The 21,561-nt window shown below is 44.0% G+C and overlaps 1 long non-coding RNA gene and 1 other non-coding gene across 2 annotated transcripts in view; both read right to left on the bottom strand.

Moving 5' to 3' along the window:
• Positions 1-1,231: 1,231 nt before the first annotated feature.
• On the bottom strand, positions 1,232-1,346 carry LOC115490469. The gene has a single exon (XR_003956581.1). It is a non-coding gene; the product is annotated as a small nucleolar RNA SNORA36 family (small nucleolar RNA).
• The window catches only part of Gm25136, a 57,718-nt gene continuing 37,434 nt past the window's right edge, over positions 1,278-21,561 (bottom strand). Inside the window, exon 2 of the long non-coding RNA XR_001785388.2 lies at positions 1,278-2,160. This is a non-coding gene — a long non-coding RNA (predicted gene, 25136). The remainder of the gene's footprint in view (positions 2,161-21,561) is intronic.

The following is a 21,561-nucleotide window of genomic DNA, read 5'->3' as shown; positions in this document are numbered from 1 at the left end:
CATCAGAACTGCTCTCCAATATTCTGTGGTTGCCCTGTGTCATGGAGATCCTACAGCTTTGGGTCTGCAGGACTGGCCCTTTCACATGCTCCAGTAGTTCATAGATGAAGTAGATGTTGGGTGGGCCAACTCAGAGCTCTGGATCTGGGTCTGGGTGGTAACTGAGTTGGTCAGCTTGCCAGCTCTTCCACACCCATACCACCAGGGCAAGTTCTCTATCACTGACCAGGCTAGCCCATCCAGTGCCACAGCTGGCAAGGGGTGGAGACAGCTCTCCAGCTCTCACACCCTCTAGATGGCTCGCCTGTGCCCCTAGCCATCAGAGCCAGTGCTACTGCGCCACCCAGGTAAGTTGCAGGACCCACTCTCCCAAGTCCTGCAGCTGGTGAAGGGTGAGACCAGCTTCCCAACCCACCTCGTGACCCTCATGACCCAGGCAGCCAGTTCTCTTGAATGGGGCAGGTGGCTAGGAATGGAGGTTGGGGTGCAGGGGTATCTCTCTGAGCCCACACCTCCTCACCTCATAGCAGATATGTGCCCAGACCAGCCCATGCCCTCCAGGCTGGCTCATCTGTTCTCCTACCACCAGGGCCAACTCTACTGCCCAGAGAGGTGGGGCTAGCACTCCATGGCGCCTCAGCCATTGAGGGGTGGGACCAGCTCTGCACAGCCCTTCATGGATATCAACATAGTCCCAGAAAGCAGCCCAGGCCACAGACATCTGCATGGTCTTAAGAGGTAGTATGAGCCAGGGACATCGACACTAACCCCTGCTGCTGCATATGACTAGGGACACAGACATGGTCCTCAGAGGAAGCATGGGCGGGGACTCCACCATAGCCTCAGATGGCAGGACAGACCATGCACAATAAGCCACTCCTCTCTACCCTCGCATCTTCAGCTCTGCCTCTCTACAAAGTACTCAAACTGTTCTATGTCCCTTTCTCTCTTGTCTTTTCACACTCTTGCATGCACATTTTAGTGGTTCCCACAGTGGGACAGGCCAAATAAGCTGGCAGGCCTCTGGGTGTCTTTCATTCACCATCTCAATGTGGCATAGCTGCTAATGGGCTTCTGAGTGTACATATGTATGTATGTATGCATGTATATATGCATGCATGTATATATGTAGGTAGGTATTATGCATGCATGTGTGTATGCATACATGTATGTATGAATGCCTGTATATATGTAGGTATGCATGTATGCATGCATGTGTGTATGTAGGTATATATGTGAGCTATCAGTATATGAACAGAATAACACTTTCCATTTAATCATCTCTCTCAGCCAATTTCAATGTTTAATTAACAGAACATGGAAGCAGCCCGGAACTGCACTCAGCACTTTGGAGAGGAACTGCAATTTTTGAATCTGAAGTCCAGACAACATTTTCTGGTCTAGAAACTTGGATGTGAAAAGCATCATTAAAGAAATGAGTAAAAAGGATTCATGGGGGAAAAAATACAAAGGTAAAGACCATCTAAAGGATGGGTAGGAGGAACCAGAAAGGGGACCGGAAAGGAGCAGCCTGAGACATAAGGACAGACACCATGCAGTTGTAGAGTGCCAGGGCCAAGGACAGGACACTGTGGCACGGAGGAGAGCCAATGGAGTTTGGCATGTGCAGGGGTGAGGGGAAGGGCAAGCACAATCTAGAACCTGTTTACGTGTTAAAGACACAACTTGTCACATCACAGCGTCCTTCCGCCTGTATCTTAAACAAAGGAAGGGGACCTCTTTAACTCTGGCTCTAACCCTCCCCTTCCTCTTTCCCCAATGGAGCCAACAGGCAAGACAAAACAAACTTCAGCTCAGCACTCAAAACCCAAGGGTGATGGGAAAGAAGGGAAGGTGTTGCAAAGGGAAATTCTGATTTCCCTTCCTGTGCTCAGAACCCTCTTCACATTATCCTTGCATCTCTATTTAGGGGGCAGAATGCCACAGTAGACTCAGGCTGGTGTCTCCGTTATCTTCTGAGTTACCCATCCTTCGCTATTTGCTTCAATACCTTTTCTTCTAAAGATTTCATGGTTTCCAACGTCACCATTATTGGCCATTCCCATGTAGACTACGAAGATTCGGGAAGAATCAGGAAGATAATTCCAATCCCTGGAAGGTGTGCTGAGGAAGTGTCGGATGAGCTGCCCAGACAGAACCCTGTTGCAAAAGAGAGAGCATGTTAACTGTGGCAGTCAGTCAGCCCCAGCTAGGATACTGCAGTGTGATCATTGGTGACATCCAGACCTGCTGAGACTCTGGTCTCAGTGCCCCAGTCTCCAGGAAAGAGACATATGGAAATCCATCCTCACACCAAACTAAGCTTATAGCCTTCTCTGGGGACATTGCAGAACTTAAGGAGGTGGCCCAGTGGGCTGTTTGGGGAATGAAAAACAAAGACCTTTACCCCAATCAACTTTGTGGGAGACCCCTGGGAGTTGACTACTGTGGAGATTCTCTGGGCTTGGAGCTGTCTGATCCCAATGGCTCTGCAAAGCCAGGTTGTGAAAAGGGTTCTTCAGGCTACCTGGGAAGTCTGCTCTTTCCCCAAGGGAGCTTCTTGTGGCCATGGGGACTCCCTGAGATCCCAGTGAGTCAGAATCCTAAGGGTTCATTTCTAAACATCAAAGTTAATCACAAACCATCAGTAGATAGAGTATTTAAACTACCACCTAGTCTGTAAACTAGATAGTTACAGGATTGTCTCTTGCCTTCATTGTCATGGTAACCAGCCTGCAGCTTGAGAGTAATCCTGGCGAATTTCCCAAGCATCTGGTGGGCAGAGGACATTAAAATCTGTATGTAACTGGTTTACTGAGCACTCTGAACTCAGCAGGGTGTGTGCATAAGATAATTGTATTTTTTCCAGTCTCTGCATTTATCTATGCTCTGTAGAGCCCCCGCCCCTCTTCCTAATATATGGCACAATCCCTTAATAATATCTTGGGCAGATCCCACAACTTGCTGGTCATGTTTGTCTCTTAAAGTACAGCTCAGGATAAGTCAATCTGCAGTGGATTTAAATTGCACCCTCCCCTCTCCTTCCTTCCTATACAGCTGTAAGCTTTGTATTAGCCTCTTAGGGCTACCGAGACAATGGCAACGCTCAACAAATGGGTTGGCTTGGGACAACAGAGTGTACAGTCTTAGAGCATGGCAGCCTTGAAATAAAAAACCAACAAAACAAAACAAAACAAAACAAAACAAAAACAAAAAAACAAGACATGGGCAAAGCTGTGACTCTTCATGAAGACCTAGAGAAGAATGCCTCTTGCCTCTTCCAACTTCTGTTGCTCCTGGAAATACCATAGCTTATGAAACAACATGGCTGCAACCCTTTCCTTTCCTCTGGTGTCTTGTTGTCCAGAATTCCTTTATTATTAGAATAAGGATGTGGTCTCGGTAAATAAAACCCCACTCCAAAGCGGATTCGATTTTGACACAATTGCTTCTGCGAGATTCTATTTCAGAATACAATGGCATTCTGGGATGCTGGAGGCCACATCTTCAACACACGTCTTTTGAGAGCACACTCTTCAGTCCCCATAAAGCTACAACTAGGAAGTAAGTTTTAGTTCTGAGCAGTTTTCTGTGCTGTAGCCTGGAGTCATCCAGGGATAAGTGATGTGAGGAGAGTGAAGGCTAACTACTTTGTCTGTGTTACTGCTCTAGTTTATACAGACTGGTATCTATTCTTCCAGTTGTAAACTGTTTCTTCTGGGGACACATGGATTCAGTTCTTTTGTCCCATGAGTCTTCCTGCAGCAAACCCATGATGTGAATGGTTGTTTTCACCAACCCAGGTCCTCCAGCTCTAAAACTGGAAACCAACAATATTCCAGCTCCCAGGCTCTTGCTTCAGATGTCCTGTTTTCTAGACCCCAATTCCAAAGCAACAGTAAATGTTAAACTTACCACCGTGTGTGTGTGTGGTATATGTGTATCTGTGTATATGTATGTGTTTGTATTTGTGTGTGTATGTGTATGTGTGTGTAAGTATCACCTTTTGGTAAATATCAGATGGCCAATGTACTCACTTGGTTTTGTGTCAACTTGACACAAGCTGGAGTCATTACCAAGAAAGGAGCTTCAGTTGAGAAAATGCCTCCATGAGATCTAGCTGTAAGGCATTTTCTCAATTAGTTATCAAGAGGGGAAGGGCCCCTTGTGGGTGGTGCCATCCCTGAGCTGGTAGTCCCGGGTTCTATAAGAAAGCAAGCTGACCAAGCCATGAGAAGCAAGCCAATAAGTAACACCCCTCCATGGCCTCTGCATCAGCTCCTGGTTCCTGCCCTGCTTGAGTTCCAGTCCTGACTTCCTTTGGTGATGAACAGCAATTTGAAAGTGTAAGCTGAATAAATCCTTTCCTCCCTCCCCACCTTGCTTCTTGATCATAATGTTTTTGTCCAGGAATAGAAACCCTGACTAAGACAGCCAGCCAATAAGCTGAGGTAGGATTATAAGGTGGGACATCCGACAGAGAGTAAAAACTCTGGGAAATAGTCAGACGTGGGAAGATTCTCTACACAGACTCAGAGAAAGTTGGACATATGTAATTGAGTAGAAGTAACCAGCCGTGTAGCAGACATGGAATAGTATGAATAGGGTGATGGAATTACAAGCTAGTCAGGGAACAAGCCTCACTTAAGACCTAGACATTTATAAATAAATAAATAAATCACCAAGTTGTTATTCAGGAGTGGGAGGGGGTGTTGGAAAAGTCAGTGTGTGTGTGTGTGTGTGTGTGTGTGTGTGTGTGTGTGTGTGTGTGTGTGTGTTAAATGTGACAACACAGGTAAGCCAACAGCAAGCAGATTTAATATCTTGGTCAAGACAAGAAGATTCACAAGTTGATATCAACTCAGAGTTTTTGCCAATGTCCACAGGACAACTGTCTTAGTTTGCTTTTCGAAGGCTCGTGCTAAGTTTTAGTTTATTTGTTGTGCTGTAGTTCTGAGGATCAAACTCGGGATCCTGCACATGCTACTCAAGTGATCCATAACCCAAGCAACAACATAACCCCTTCTACTGAGACAGAGTCATGCTACCTAGCCTAGGCTGGTCTTGAGCTCTCAATCCTACCACCTTTGCCTCCCATATACAAGCATACACCATCACACCCTGCTTAACAGTTGGTTTTGAACATCATTTTCGTGAATGAAGAGTCACTTCAGGAGACAGTTGAAGGAAGAATGGTTGTATTTTCTGATTACAGAAGAACGTGAGTGACAAGGTAATGCATACTACTTTTTGGTAACTCCCTAAATGACAGACCCCTTGCTGATGCTTTTACACACACTGCTTGGCTTTCTCTCTGCCCCATGAGATAAGAATGGCTGCCCTTGTCTTACAGGAAACTACTTAGAGTAGTTCAAATCTAGGCCCCAAATCCCACTGCTGGCATCATATCTGGAGCTTGAAGCTGAATTCTGACTCATCATCTTCATCGTGTCCTGCTGACCTAAGGGAATCTCCCTGATCATTCCCCAAAATCTCGCTCCTGCACCACCCACGTGACCACACCACAAGAACCCAGAACAATCAAAGCAGCTCCTAGTGACCTCATGCCGCCCTTCATCGGCTGCTGGCCCCTGAGGATTTAGCAAGTTTCCGTTCACTTGTACCGACCGAGCTGAGCTGTAGCTCTGCTAATGAATCTGAGCTCCACGTGCGATTCATCAATATTTCAGGTTTAAATAAAAATGCAAGAGACAGAGAATAAAAATAGGCCTATATCATGATGAAGAAAAAAAATGTTCCTACTAGAACAAAGGGGAGGGGCGAGAAGTCATCACATTAATTCGTTTTATTTCTTACGGGTCAATTTGTGCTACTCAGGCTAAGAAGAAAAATCTATGAAATATGCCAAAATTCGTGTGCAATTATAACTACCTCTGGCAGTATTTTTGTTGTGTTCAAAGCAACTCTGAATATAAAATGGGGGTGGGTGAGGAAATGGAAAAGAAAAGAGAGCAGGAAGCTAACAAAAGGGAAGGGAAGGGGGGGAGAAAAGTCCAGATTGGAGAACAGAGAGAGCGCATGCGCTGAGGTTCCTCCAGTATCTTTCAGCCGAACACTGCTCATCAGCTGAAAGCAACCACTGTCAGAGGCTCCAGAGGTGCTTATAGTAAATGTCTGACCACAGTGTGAAGTTATTTATAAATGGATGAAAGCACAGTAGCGAGCAAGGCTGGAGAGAAATAAAGTGAACTCAAGCCTGTGGCTTGCTTTGCTGGTGTCATTGGGTGAAAAAGATATCCCACAACTCGAAACAAGCTATTATGCCGAGTCCCCTTGTGAGCAAAATAAAAATAAAAAAGGAGACAAGAGTCTCCTATGAGTAGAGACACAGCAGACATGGCAGACATAGTTACAAGAAACTGCGTGTAGGCACGCACACACCACACATATGTGCACATGCGCACATATGCACACCCCGCCCCGCCCCCCCATGTACATCAGTTGTCCGTTGCTTATGGTGCTGTAGTCTCAGGCATTCTCAAGTTAGCAGTCACTGAAAAGTCCATGGCGTCATTTTCCAGGGGAATGCACAGTACACAGTGGGTTGGATTTGTGCCTTCAGAGTGCTCAGCAGGAGGTTAGAACAAAACTCCCAGACAAAAGATTTGCTCACATACAGACATTAAAGAGACACTGGCTTCGGAGCCAACGCATCCTGGGAGAAGGCAAGGACTAGAACTCCAAGTAAGGATTGCTTTCCTCTTCCAAGCTCTCTTCCTCCTCCAGATCTCTGCTATTCTCATCCTTCTGGCAATCACCGGCCAGTACCTGTCAGTTTCACAGCCAGTGAATGCTTTCTTACATCCAATATCTCTTAGTAGTGTTCAGATACACGGCCTCATGGGCATTCATACAGAGGAAGGCTGTTTCAAAACCCACTCCCTTTGATCTTCCACCTGTTTCTGCATCTCTTAATCATCTTTATAACTAGATGCTGAGAACTCTTTCCTGAATCACACAGAAACTGCACTGTCCTGAAGCCTCCACCTGTTTGTTTGTAGAGTTAAAGAAAGCTATGAAACACTTAAAAGTACAATTGGCTCTTGCTCTTTGCCATCTGGAGAGAAGCTCCCAGCCAATGGTCCATCCAGCGTTGAAGCACAGCACCGTAGGAACACTGAGTCACAAAAGCCCAGGGATTCACCAAACACACCACCAGCCTTTTGATTTTCAACCTTACACTTGAGAACATGAGTGCTGGTAAGCTGGGAATGATAATGCCCAGTCCCCAATTCAAGTTGCCTTCCAGGGCAGTTATCCTGCCCTCTCCACACTCGAGGAACCACCTGTAAATGCAAATCAGTGAATGCAAAATAATCATTTGCCCTTGATTTATTAAGTATGAAAAAGCCAGATTATCTATAAGCATCTATATTTCCAAACTTTTTAGTCATAAAAATAATGAACTTCTATACTTGACTTGTAATAACACTTCCCTTGACAAGACTACAACTTAAAACTCTTTAACATATCCACTTTCCTACCAAGTTGGGGGCGGGGTGTTGTGTTATTTCTGTAGGATGATCATTTACTCCCAGGAGTAGAGAGTTCTTGGCCTGTTTAGACTCTCTGTGTCCTCTCTTTTTAATTCCTGTTTTGTTTTGCCTGCATGCTAGCAATCACTCATGTGCCTGGTGCAGGTACAAACCAGAAGAGGGTGTTGAGTTCTGCCTGAAGTGGAGTTACAGATGGTTGTAAGCAGTCATGTGGGCTGGGAATCGATCCCAGGTCCTCTGAAAGAGCAGCCAGTGCTCAGAATTGTAGAGCCATATCTCCAGGCCTCTCTGTGGCCCTCACTTAATAATTACATCCTTGAACTCTGAGAAGCAGCCTATAGCCCACTGTTGAATAAAGGCTGCCTCCCCCAAATTTTTTCTTTCAATGATATACTGCCCAGCCTCTGCCCTGACTGTTTATCCTATCTTAGTTGATATCTACCTTGGTTGTTGGGTGCAGTTCAGATTCCTGCCTGTCTCTTTTCCTTCTCAGAGAGTCTCCTTCTACCATCGGCATCCCCTTTCTTCCTTTGCCTATGCCCTCTGAAAGCCCCAAACACCTAAATTGGATTTTTACTTTTCCATACCACACAGCTGAGATCTAGAAAACCCCCTCCTAATCCCTAAACTTTCTGTGTGACAATTTTGGTTATTGCTGGAAGATTCTGAGCACTCTAGAGTTGCCTGTGGAGTACTATTATCCCACTTCAGACTGTGAGAACTTTGAAATTGGGGTCCTATCTTATCAGTCTTTGTAGTTTTGCCATGTAAGCCTACAGCTGTCCAAAAGCAGGCACATGTACACAGGTGTTGGGCATACTGAATCCTCCTAAGATGAGGGCTTGAAACATCCAAGATGTATATTTGACCCAGCTCTTAACATCACATTCCTTTACAAAGTTTCCAGCAACTCCTGTGTGACAAGTGATGTGTAGACTTAATAGTTTGGCTTTTGTTGCCTTCATAATACAGACTTGATCTTTCTCCTCAACATTATCATCAACAACTCAGGTTTTATCTTTGCACTGACTCTGCCTGCTCTCCCTGGTGCATCCCCCCCGTCCCCTTTGTCTCTCCTGTTCGGCCTCTGTACCTTTGCTTCTGATATTTTCCTCTCTTCCTCTCAGATGACATCTACTGTCCTCCAAGCTAAGTCCTTCTAAGTCAAAACAGTCCCATGTCTTCTGAGAAGCTGTCTCAATCTACCATCTGTGAACACTCCTAAAGCTAATCTTATCTGTTTTCCTTTATATCATTAATTTTAATACCTCCTGACACCCCAAACATTGTTTCTCAGGTTATTTAATTTTCCACTCATTTATACCATGTATCTACACTGATAGAAAAAAAAATGTCTGTCTTATAATTCTTTGTTTCCCCCAAAGTAGTTAGTCTTGTATCTCATGTGCCGTGGGCATTGGATAAGTATGTTATTTATTCTTCTACATTGTTTAAAGCCCAGTTAAATTTTCTCTCATTTACATACCTTCCCTTAAGACTCCAGTATAAATGTACCTTTCCCGTGTCTGTATTCAGTTATAGTTACTGTCAGTTCTGCTCAGCAACTAAGTACATTAAAGGATATAGTCTTGTTTATGGCTTTTTGTGTATAAAGCATCTTCATCCAACTGAATATCCTCTTTCATAAGAACAGAGCTCCTACGTTCTGATTAGTTTTTATCAACTTGGCAACAATCTAGAGTTATCTGAGAAGCAGGAACCTCAACTGAGGAATTGCCACTATCAAATTGGGTTGTAGGAAAATTTGTGGGTCATTTCCTTGATGAATGATTCATGGAGAAAGACCCAAGTGCCACCCCTGGGCAGGTGGTCCTGGGTGGAATAAGAAAGCAAACTGAGCAAGCCAAAGAAAGGGAAGCCATAAACAGCACCGCTCAACGGTCTCTGCTACTGTGCCTGTCACTATGTTCCTGCCTTGAGCCCCTGTTCTGCCTTCCCTTGATCATGGAATATTACCTGAAAGTACACGATGACAAAACCTTGTTCAGAAAGTTGCTTCTGGCCATTGTTTTGTCATAGCACTAGGGAGGCAAATGAGGACACCCTGGCTAGGAGCTTTTCTAGGACATGTTCCCAATACCATTTCTCTAAAGTCACTTCCCAATTCTGATGAGGTATACTCTAACAGGGTAAGAATTAAACAAGAAACCCCAATAAGAACTGAATTGGATATGAATATAAATGTCCTTACTACTTGCTATATTTAATTGATAAGCAGAATCTACAGCATATAATTTGTGTGTCTGTGTTTCTACTGTGATGAAGACATATCAAGTCACTTGCTGGGATGTACTTGACAAGCTACAAACAGACCAGAACCCCCCCCCAAAGAAAAAATGCACATCAGTCAAACACCATGTGAGAGCTGCTCACTCAGGCCATGCTTGGCTTACAATGCTTTCTTGATGCCGAGATTGCTACTTCAGACACGTGTGTTCCAACAGCAGCTGCAATGACTAATATGAAATAATACTTCATTTCCAACTCCTCTGCATTTTATCTGATAATAGACTTGTTTGTGCATTGATTCATGACTGCAGCTTCTGCTAGCACTGGCTGTACAAAGGTGAATGTGGTGGAAACAGCCTTTGTCCTGTAGAAATGCTGAGGCTAAATAATTGCTCAGAAGAAAACAGTGAGAAAATGTGACAAAGCTAAATATATTTTTGTGGGGGGGTGGGTTGTGTTGTATTAGTCTGTGCCAGTTCTATGATGAAACACCATGAACTGGGCATCTTATAAGCAAGGGGAACTTCATTTTATAGTTCTGGAAGCTGGGAAGTCCAGAGTCAAGGAAGTCACTATCTAGTGAGGGCTTATTTGCTGCTTCACAAGTGGAGTCTTCTTGCTTTGTGTCCCTGCAGTAGGAAAGAAAAACATTCCTTTTCTAGATCTTTTATAAGAGCACTAATCCTTCTCATGGAAGCTCTGTCTTCAAGACCTACTCTCCTCCTGAGGCCTCCATGCCTAACATGGTCACACTGGGGATTAAGTTTCAACAAATACATTGGCAAGAGGGAACACACAACAGAAACTTTCAGACCAAAGAAAGCAGGAAAGGGATGGATTCCCCAGAAAGTGTGTATGTATAAGCTTGGACTTGAGGAGTGAGAGGAATCAGTCACAGGAAGCGCTGGAAAAGTAGCAGACAGAGAACTGCTTGCGCTAAGATTGTGGGTTGCTAGGAAGGTCTGAGGGACATTGTGAACAAAGGTAGCTTTCCTAGGGTGGATGCTGCACACATCAGAAATGCAATCATATTTAATCCTGCCTAAAGGCCAGATGCCCAAGCTATGCTCTAGATTCTAGTTAGTAACATAGCAATGGGACAACAAAAAGAAACTAGCGCATATAACAGAGGCATGGCTTATGCCCACCGCAGACATACCATTAGACAACTGTGGGGTCCTGTCTACTGTCTGTAGCAATGTATTTATTTTCTCATCCATTCATTCATCCATCCATCCATCCATCCATTCATCCATCCATCCATCCATCCATCCATCCATCCATCCATCCATCCATTCATCCATTTAACGGAGCCACTGCTTACCAGGCATCCACTCTGTACTAAGGTATATTCTAAATACAAGGGATACATGAAGAGTAAAAACCCTGCCATCCAAGGGCACACATTCTAGCAGGGATCAGCCAATTATATAATCATTCTCTCCTTCCCTAATCTATCTATCTATCTATCTATCTATCTATCTATCTATCTATCTATCTATCTACCTACCTACCTATCTTCAGGAGACAATAAAAATAGCTGGATAAAGTCAAGAAAGTATTCTTAGAGACTCTATGGAGAATTTATGTGACTCTGAATGAAAGGAAAGGGCCCCTGCAAAGGAATAGTTGCCAGCAACAAGAATCTAGAGGAACACTGGGTGGAGATTCTTGGAACTAAACCTAAGACCCCTGGTATATAGTGAAAAGCACAGGGTGCTTAGCTCTGTTGTAAGTGACCAGAGAGTGAGCAATAGAGCTATCACTTGTCTTTCAATTATATAATGTAAAAGGCAGTTTTCTTCAATGTCAGATAGGTCACAGGACTTGGGACATGGCCACTCTATGTCAAAAAGCATGCCTTGCCTGAAATAGCATTTTCAGTGATCCAAGCAAATTATTATTGTTGCTATTTTAATTTTAAGTTGGTTTCCCTGAAATAATGCCCCAAGGCTGGGCAGTGAGAGAAGAGAATCAGAACCCAGGAACTGGAAGTTCCCGGTGCTTGTCCATCCTCCAGCTCCCTTGTCATTTGCATGGCAAATGGGTCACCTGAGGGAGCACTTTCTGCAGTGGCTGTCTGATACATTTTTGTCCTGAATTGCACACGGAGAGATAAAAGGTGGTGTTGAGGCCTAGAGATAGATCAGTGGGTAAAGTGCTTGCTGTGCATGTATGAGGAGCTAAGTTCAGATTCCCAACCTCCAGGCAAAAAGCCTGGCACATTTAAGTGAGGAGAGGGAGGGAATGGAAGGGCAGAGAACGGGGTCAGGGAGGAATAGCTAACACTAAAGGACAGGTTTGTAAAAGCATATGAAAAACTATTTTATTAGTGTTCTCTCTCTCTCTCTCTCTCTCTCTCTCTCTCTCTCTCTCTCTGTGTGTGTGTGTGTGTGTGTGTGTGTGTGTGTGTGTGTGTGTGTGTGTGTGTGTGTGTGTGTGTACACCTACCCTACAGGAACAGTGTTCCTCCCAGTTCACCAAATAAAAAGTCAAGTGCCAGGAGTTAGACACAACACCCAAGTTATTGGTCAGGGTTGCCCCAGGAACCCGAAATAATGCTGGTGATCACTGTGCCCTTGCTTTCCTACTGGAACTTGGTCATAAGAGCCTGTTGCTGATGACGTCACACATTCTGGTCACAGGATGTGGATAAATCAAGTTGGCACTGAGCAGGAAACTACCTGGCTAGCTTAAATCATCCCAGAATGTGCTTTTTGATAAGAAACAAAAGACAGATAACCTGGTTCCTGACCCCTACAGTTACTCTACCATCTCCTGAAAGCCACCTGAGCATGTCAGTACTGGCTTTTTAGCTCTGCGTGAAAAATGTTGGTACCTGTCATAAAACATAAGGTATACTCAATAATTTTGGTTTGACCTTCATAGGAGGAAAGAAAGTACTGGAAACAATTAGAAGAGCCCTCATGTACAACAGTGTATCTTAACTTACAGGGGGGGGCGGGGGGGCTCCTTAGAGACTCTGAAATAAAAACCCTCCCTATCATTAGGCTCTTTGCTGGAACAAAGTATTTGATAAAAAGCAACACAAAAAAAGGACAGGTTTACTTGGGTTCCCAGTTTGGGGGGTTTAGTCTACCATGTTGGATAAAGCCTGGCCTCAGACATGAGATAGTTGGTCTCACGGTACCCACAGTTTGGAAACAGGGCTGAATATCGATGCTCTATTGGCTTTCTCTCTTTTTATTCAGTCCAGGAAATCATCTACCATCACACTTGAAAGACACCTGAACATGTACCTACAGGGTCGTTAGCTCTGTGCAAAAGACTTTGGTAGAACAGGACTGCAGAGAGAATAAGTTTCCCCACTTCAATTAACCCAATCTACAAACTCCCTCAAAGGTGTGACCAAAGTTTTGTCTCCTAAGTAATCCTAGATCTTGTCAAATTAGCAACCAATAGTAATGACCACACACCTTTTTCTAGTTGGAAAAAGATTGCACCTACATACAGCATGGTAGGTATGCACCCATGTTTCGGGTTAGACATGACCATAAAGCTGTGAACCTAGGTGTGTCCGTAGAAACACCTGGGTGACCAAGGCCTTGCCATGTGTAGACACATACCTTTGTAAATCTGTTCTGGGGAACATTTCCCTCATTGGTAACACAGAAGACAGCTGCCCCAATGATTTAGTTATTTCTCTACTTCCTTTTCTCAAGAGAGAGAAGACTGTTAAGGGTGAAAAGAGACAAGTGTTACAACCTTGAACAATTCTTAAAGCCAGAGAAAAGACCTGCCAAATTTGTGAGTTTCTAATAGAGAAGCTGGAGAGAGTGCTGGAGAATACACAGTGTCAGGAAAGCAATTTGTCTCAAGAAAGTTTCCTTGGCAACTTAGTTTAAAATGGCTTGGATAAGAACCCAGCCTCATTGATTAAACACTCCTGAAAGACCATGGGGGTAATGATCAATCTCTAAGAAGTCCATTTCAGGGTAAGTGTCTGACTAGTGCCACACAGTTTAGGGTAAGAATCTGTCTTTCTCTGCAGCTTTATTAATGAGCTGGAAATGACTAGAATGGCTATGTTCATGCTCAATTGGGAGTTACTACTAGCAAGAGAACAGCAGAATAGCAACACAAATAAACTAAACAACATGGAAGATACCCCTACGACATTCAGCTTGGAAAAGCAAAATTTAGTCATTTTTTTAAAGCAGGAAAGTAAGGGGAGCAAGAAGATTAAAAGAAAATATTTAATGGCTTTAATGGACCTAGAATTGTCACAAAGAACAGCAAGGGTACAAGCCCTGGGAAGGGTTGAAGAGCCAGACAGAGATCACAATGATTTTGGAGCCCATGAAGGATTTTAGAAATTAGTCAAAAACATTGTGTGTGTGTCTATAGAATACCAAAGCTGGTCAGGGAGGGTTGGGGATACATCTCTGCTCTTTGAGAGGATCTAGGTTTGGTTCCCAGCACCTACATGGTAGCTTACAACTATCAATAACTCCACTTCCATTGATCCAATGCCCCTTTTGGCCTCTGTAGACACTGCACACGCATGATGTACATGCACATATATAAAGAGAGGGACCTCATACAATTAAAATAAAAACAAGTGATAAAGCCAAAAGAGCTGACCTTAGCTTTTCCATGTACTCCTGTTAGGATTCCTGTGTGTGCCGCCAGAAGAAGCAATGACCCAGTAGCTCTGTAGCTAGGGTGTGGCTTCCTGATACTCAAAAGCTAAGGAAAGCATCTAAGGATGCTAGAGAAGGAAAGGGATAAGAACTAAGAGTCCAGGGTCTGTATAGTGGCCAAGGATCATGCTCTGTCTGGTCAAAATGTTTCAGATCTAGTGAGAGATTGGACCTCAACTCATACCTACACAGAGGATGTTTGCATTCTGAAGTAGACAGATCATCTACAGAAACAAGTAAAGTGTCCCGGGATAGAAAACAAGGTACAAGAAGACTTTCATTGAAATAAAGGCAATTATGGGTGGGACTCAGGAGAAGCAGACCCAGCAATGCCTATATCTATCCACACAGCATCCTATGGTAAAGTTTTACTTCATAGAACCAACCCAGGGAATAATCATAAAGTTTGTCAAGAAGAGCATCCACACGGTAGAAGAAGAGAGCCAGGTCCTGCAAGTTGTCTTCTGTCCTGCACGTGTATTCAGTGAAATGTGGACGTTCACAAGCATGCTCAGACTCTAGGAAGTAAATAAGTAAGTAAATGCATGAGGAAATGAGTTCTAAATCATAGGGATGATTAAAACCCACCTAATGTAAGCCAAATGAATGACAAGGACCTGGAATGAGAGTCAGAAGTGGATCCTTGAGTTCTCTGCCTTTACCATTAATCCATATGTTGTCATAGATGATCTAGACCTCCCAGCAAACTAGGGGATGGGGGTAGCTAATTTACTGAGACATCCCGCCCCACTCTCAACCTAGCTCTTAGCCAAAATATTTTGAGTCTCTGTTCCAGAGAAATCAAAGTAAAAACATGTTTTCTCTCTAGAAAGAGCTAAAGGCCATTATAAGAACTGAGTTGGACGCACAGGAATTGGCTGATGTAGGAAGGTGTACACAGGTTCACTGTCCATGGAATGTAGAAAAAAACTGAAGACAGAAATCTCACAAGGGAGCTTGGGGTGTACTTCAGTTGGCAGAATGCTTGCCTAAAACACACAAAGCACTGCATTTCAGGCCCATCATTGCTTAAGCAAAGGATGGCTAGAGAGATGGCTCAGCAGTTAAGAGCACTAGCTACTCTCCCAGAGGTCCTGAGTTCATTTCCCAGCAAGATCATGGTGGCTCACAATCATCTATAATGGGATTCAATGTCCTCTTCTGGTATATCTGAAGACAGCTATGGTGTACTCATATAGATAAAATAAATAAGTAATTCCTTAAAAAGAAAAAAGTCTGTAATCCCATGGTGGAGGTAGGGGAATCAGAAATTCAAGATCGTCCTCAGTTGTACGATTAGTGTGAAGCCAACCTGGACTATATGAGAAAGCCTTTTGAGATGGAAAATTCAGAATGCATACACTGATGAAGAATATCCTCCCAAGGCCCCTGAATCCCAGAAGTAACCCTCATTTGGAAATAGAGTTTGTAGACATGAAGTTAGCTAAGGCAAGGTCATACTGGATCGCCATGGACCCTAATCCTCATAATAAAAGGAAAAAGGCAGATAAAGACCTTGGCAGGACACCCTGTGAAGACAGAGGCAGGGATTGAACTGGTACCTCTCTGTGCTGGGAATCACCAGCGAAAGCTAGAGGTGGCCAGTTTGGATGACTCAGAGCTAGAGGGGTGGGTTATACTGTGTCTTAACATTAGAATTCTAGCATCCAGAGATATGAGAGGAAAAAACATATTGTCTAAGCAGCCCAGTTTATTACATTTTGTTACAGCAGCCCTAGAACAGTAACTCAGGGATAGGTCCTTCCTGTTCTATCAACAGTAGATCAAGGCAAAGAGTATGAAAACATGCCAGCAGGGGGAAAGTCCACGCTGGAAACTTGGTTCAGTGGCTCAGTACATTGCTGCTCCCTAGACAAGGAAGGGGGCAGGGATGAGGAGACTTCTTAGTCTAAGACATTTATGTGAGAAGCACAGTAAGAGTCATATTTTATTAAATCTCAGATCAATAAATCCCAGATCAGAAACACATGGTCTGACATGTATTTTTAAAATGTGAGCTTTATTGAAATCAAAAGTCTACAGAGATATAAAAATTAGATGGTGTCATTTTTTATTAAATATATATTTAATCCCCTTTGTCAAAATAACAGTTAGATTATCGCTTCATTGCCCAAGAAGGTGCAGGTGGAATCTAACTGTTAAGAACCAATCTTTCTATGTCCCAAGGCACTGGTCCAAGAGAAGTAAATGTTAGCTCTGCAAGGGGAGGAAATAGTTAAAATGTCAGGGGACTGATAACGAGAACCTTTCCCCAAGTCCCTCATAGTCCCTTAAAGAACTGCCCATTAACCAACTTAACCTGTAGTAGGACTTGGTCGTCCAGCTAAAGGATAAACACTGCATTCCTGAACAAAGTGAGTTATATCATTGGACTATTGACCGTGGATGTTCTATCAGGTCATTTTTCATCTTAAAGGAAGTGGCAGAGTACAAGTTGACAGAAAGGGGGAAGGAGGGGGAACAGGTGCTGGGGACAGAGGGGATAAGTGGATTGCCAAGCAAGAACTTGCAATGAAGAGCCCTGAGAGGCTTGGTCCTAAAAGAGGTCAGGAGACACCCAAAAGAGACATACAAAGGGGAGAAGGTGAAGAAGAAGAAGTTTAAAGACATCACAGTAGGCTTTGCCAACTTGGCCATGCTGCCATCTGGAGCTCTGGAATGTCATGTATGGATTTGGAGAAATAGGCAGAGCAGTTTCCAGTGCTATCATTATTCTGTCCTTGTCTTAGTTTACTTAGTGAGCAACCCAGCTCAGAAAGCAGCAGGAGCTAAGCACCATAAGCTCGTATATATACATATATACATACACACACATATATGTATACACACATATACTTATATACATATACACATATATATATATGTATACACACACATATATATATATATATACAAACACACACACATATATATGTATACACAATACACATATATGCATACATATACATACACACATATATGTATATACACTACACATATATACAAAAACACATATGTATGCACACATACACATTTTTATGTACACATACATATATATACATATATAAACACATATACTGATGTACATACACATATATACATGCATATACACACATACATACATACATACATACATACATACATACATACATACATACACACACACATACTTTCACTTTCCTGCAGTGTTACTATCTCAGGTTTGTACTAAAGATGAAAACAAGTCTTGACAGCAGGTATAACCCATGGTTCTACCTTCTCCCAGCCCAAAGTTGGAGGTACCTGTCTGCACGTGGAACTAAACTTGCCCAGTGGCTGGTGTTCCAAACAAACCTTCAATATGGGATCCTCATTCACAGTCTAGCTTTGCTAGACTCAGATAATCAAGGCTCAGAGAACATCTCCCACTGTCAGGATGCAGATTGGGGAAGTGGATAGGGACAGAACACAGACTTGTCATGCTGAATGAGAGTTCAGCCTTATGCTACAGACAGTGCCTCCCACCCTGATTAGAACATCTTTTAATGGCAGGTATTGGTGACACATACCTATAATTCCAGCACTCAGGAGGCAGAGGCAGGCAGGTCTCTCAGAGTTTAAGGCTTGGGGCTCTGTCCTCTGCCTGCTAAATAAGAGTCGCAGTGTCAGGGCCTTGAAGTCTACATGCAAACATTCAATCTCAGGTGACTCTCGGGATCGGGGAGCCCTGTGGATACTTCTGTGGACATCAGTAGTAAAGATGATTTCAGGTGTCTGTAAAGGGTACTGGCTGCTATCCAGAAGGGGTTAGGAGGTGGTTTGGAAAGTGATAAGCCTGTATGTGAGGAAAACATGCTGGAGGGTTTCTGTAATCCATGAGGAAAAGATGAGAGACTGAATGAAGACAAAGCCCATGGGGAAAAGAGATTGACAGACAGACAGATGCTGGGATCAACAGGACTTAGCAAATGAAGAGGTGGCTCTCAGAGGCCACACCCTCACACTGAGCATCCTGCAAGGAAGAATCCTGATCTACTGTGTTTATTAAAATGAGACCCTAGAGGAAGCCTAAGTTTTTGTAGTAACCTACTGAAAGTCAAAATATCCTGAGACTTAACTCTTTCTTGTAAGTTCTGACCCACTTACTGGCAGCTGTCCTTTCTGGATTCCAGTAGCATTTGTTTTCCCACCTTAATTGGCCTCACAAGTTTCTAAGCTCCCTTTGATGTTAGCCTTCAGCCCCTCTTACTCTGCCTTTTAGACTTCCATTTCTGCCTTCCAAGGAGCTCCTTTGCCACAGGGTCAGAGCTCTGGGTGAACCACGAATAGTGGTTGCGATAATAATTAGGTTTCTTGGTACCCAGAAGTTGGCATTGGGACTATGTGGGTCTGCTGTGGCTGGAAGGTTCAATATACTCCAGAGGCTCATGTGTTAAACATTTGGTTACCAGAGTAGGACTATTGGCAGGTAGCAAAGGTTTAGTCATTGATGGTGTCCCCTCAAAATGGGGATGTGGAGTCTCTTTTCTCTATCTCCCATGCCCCTCTCTTCATTCTTCCTGGTGAAAAGGATAGGCTGACTCCATGACAGGCTTCAAATTGTCAGTGCAGGAGCTAAGGCCTAAATCTCTGTTTCCAAGAACTTGGCAAGTCCAGGCCTCAGATCCTGCCTGGCCACCTGGCCTGAGGCAAGGACAATGGGACAGCAGCAGTTTCTAGACTTCCTCAGCTACTTCCTCAGCAACAGTTTCCAGAACTCCTTAGCAAGTTTCCAGCCCCGATACCCCAGTAATGGAATGTCTCTAGAGATGGAGCAAGATAAAGGTCACCTACCCCAGAATTTCCTAATGTGCTTTAAATTAGGCCTTCGAGCTCACTTGGTTGTCTGTCTTGGTAATGGGAGACCCCAGCATGCTGGACTTCTGCAGATGGACTTCTGCAGAATAAAACACTCTTTGCGTTTACATACTATTTGACTCCGGGTGTCATTCTTCTGTGACTCATGGACCCTTACACTGGCACAAGTGTGGCCATGGTGTCCTACACACACACACACACACACACACACACACACACAGAGAGAGAGAGAGAGAGAGAGAGAGAGAGAGAGAGAGAGAGAGAGAGAGAGAGCCATGATGTGTCTCCGTTCACTGCTCACTGGAATGGAGCTGATGATGTAGGCACCCTGCCTTGGAACCTCTAAAACTTGACCTAGCTTTTGTTTCTTTACAAAGTTAGTTGCTTCTGTTACTTATAAAAGCAAGCCAACTAATACGAGGCACTGTTAGTCATCCCTTCCATGCCTGTGCCAACAGTTCAAGGGCTCATGTGTTCTTGCAACCCCTCAGCCCTCCAACAGCATCTTCCTTGAACTTTCAACCCATGCACTTTCTCTTGTGTCCAGACATCACAATCTTTTGTTACTTCTGACTTCACTCCCACTGAATGCTTGATTAAATAACAACAAAGTTACCCAGTGAGGTTGTTTTTCTTAATTTTCACCTTCATGGACCACAACCTGCTGCTTAACTTTAGCATTCTGCTCCTTCTCCAAATGAGGTCCCAGAAAGAGAACCTGGGACTCCTGGAATGTTCTGTGTTGGCCCTCTGCTGAAGCAGGGGAGGAGTCTCAGGCTTGTTCCTGGCACCTGCAGAAAAGAGATGGAAAATACATAGCAGCTTTCTAGTTTGCCTCACAGAGGGGGATCATCACGGAAAAGAAGGGTACAGATGTCCCCCTCCTCTTGCTTTCCTCCTGGGCACAGTTGCCCCTGGAACCCGAGGAAGATCTCTTGCAGGGAAGTTCACTGCTCCCCCGTGGATACCAAAATCCTTATATAAAATGGCATGTAATAGTTGCATCCACTTATATAAGCCTTTCACTTACATTACACCATTTCTGGATTACTTACTGTAGAGGCCACACCTGGTGCTGCAGGCCAGAGACCCCAGCTACTTAGGAAGCTGAGGTAGGAGGATGGCAACTTCAAGGCTCCAGAGTGAGTTCAAGGCCAGTCTGGGCAACTTAGTGACATCCTGTCTCCAAATAAAAAGAAAACGGAGGATATAATCTGTAGTAGCTGAGTGTTTGTCCAGTGTGTACAAAGCCCTAGATTCAAATCCCTGGCACTGCAAAAAGAAACAATACACTATAAATGCTTTATAAACAGCTGTTATACAGCATTGTTTAGGGGATAATGTCAAGAAAAAGAGTCAATAACTTTTCAGTACAAAAATTTGTTTTTACAGAATTTTCAATCCACAGTTGATTGGATGCATGGGTGTCGAGGCCCTGCACACAGAGCCCTGCGGCAATTTGCTTTCCTTCTTTCTCTTGTTCTCCATTTTGACTTGGCCCTGACCTGACAGCTGTGTGAAGAATGGAGCAGGGGGAATATCTCAATGTTCAGAGAGCATGACTGGAATTAAATTAGGGCTCCAGGTGGACAAAGGATAGGAAGAGCAAGGGACAGTGGGGAGTCTTCAGGACTGAGAGGAAATGGGGTGGCTCCAGTGTAGGGCAGATTCTCTGCAGAAGCCAGGGGAGAAGCCAGGGGACTGCAGGTGCCTTGGCAGGAAACCTGGCCTTGAAGGTTGTGCTAGTTGCTTTTCTCCTTCCTATAACAAAACCCTTGACAAGAGCACCTTCTGGAAGGAAGGTTTTTTTGTTTTCTGGCTCACAGTCTGAAGGCACATTACAGCAGGAAGGCATGGAGGCAGGAGCATGAGGAAGCTGGTCATCTGGGATCAGAAAGCCAAAGAGGCAAATACCAAGTGTAATACTGGTGCTGGCCTCACTCCCTCCTGTTTTCCAATCTGGGATTCCACAACCTGCCTCTTCCAACATACACACACACACACACACACACACACACACACACACACACACACACACTCACAGGATGACACCACTCAAATTTAGGGTGGGTCTTTTGTCTTTTCAGTTAAACCTTTCTAGAAACACCCTCAGAGACTGTCCCATTGGCAAGTCTCCTCAGTGAGCCTAAAATCAATTAGGTTGTTCTAGAAACACCCTCAGAGACTGTCCCATTGGCAAGTCTCCTCAGTGAGCCTAAAATCAATTAGGTTGTTCAAAATTAACATGACAAAGGTGAATTGTCTGAGTTTAGAGATCTCACAGAACCAGGGAT

The sequence above is a fragment of the Mus musculus genome, chromosome 6 (assembly GCF_000001635.26).
Source record: "Mus musculus strain C57BL/6J chromosome 6, GRCm38.p6 C57BL/6J".
NCBI lineage: Eukaryota > Metazoa > Chordata > Mammalia > Rodentia > Muridae > Mus > Mus musculus.
The sequence above is the reverse complement of the archived record's forward strand: the minus strand, read 5'-3'. Positions and strand labels throughout refer to the sequence as shown.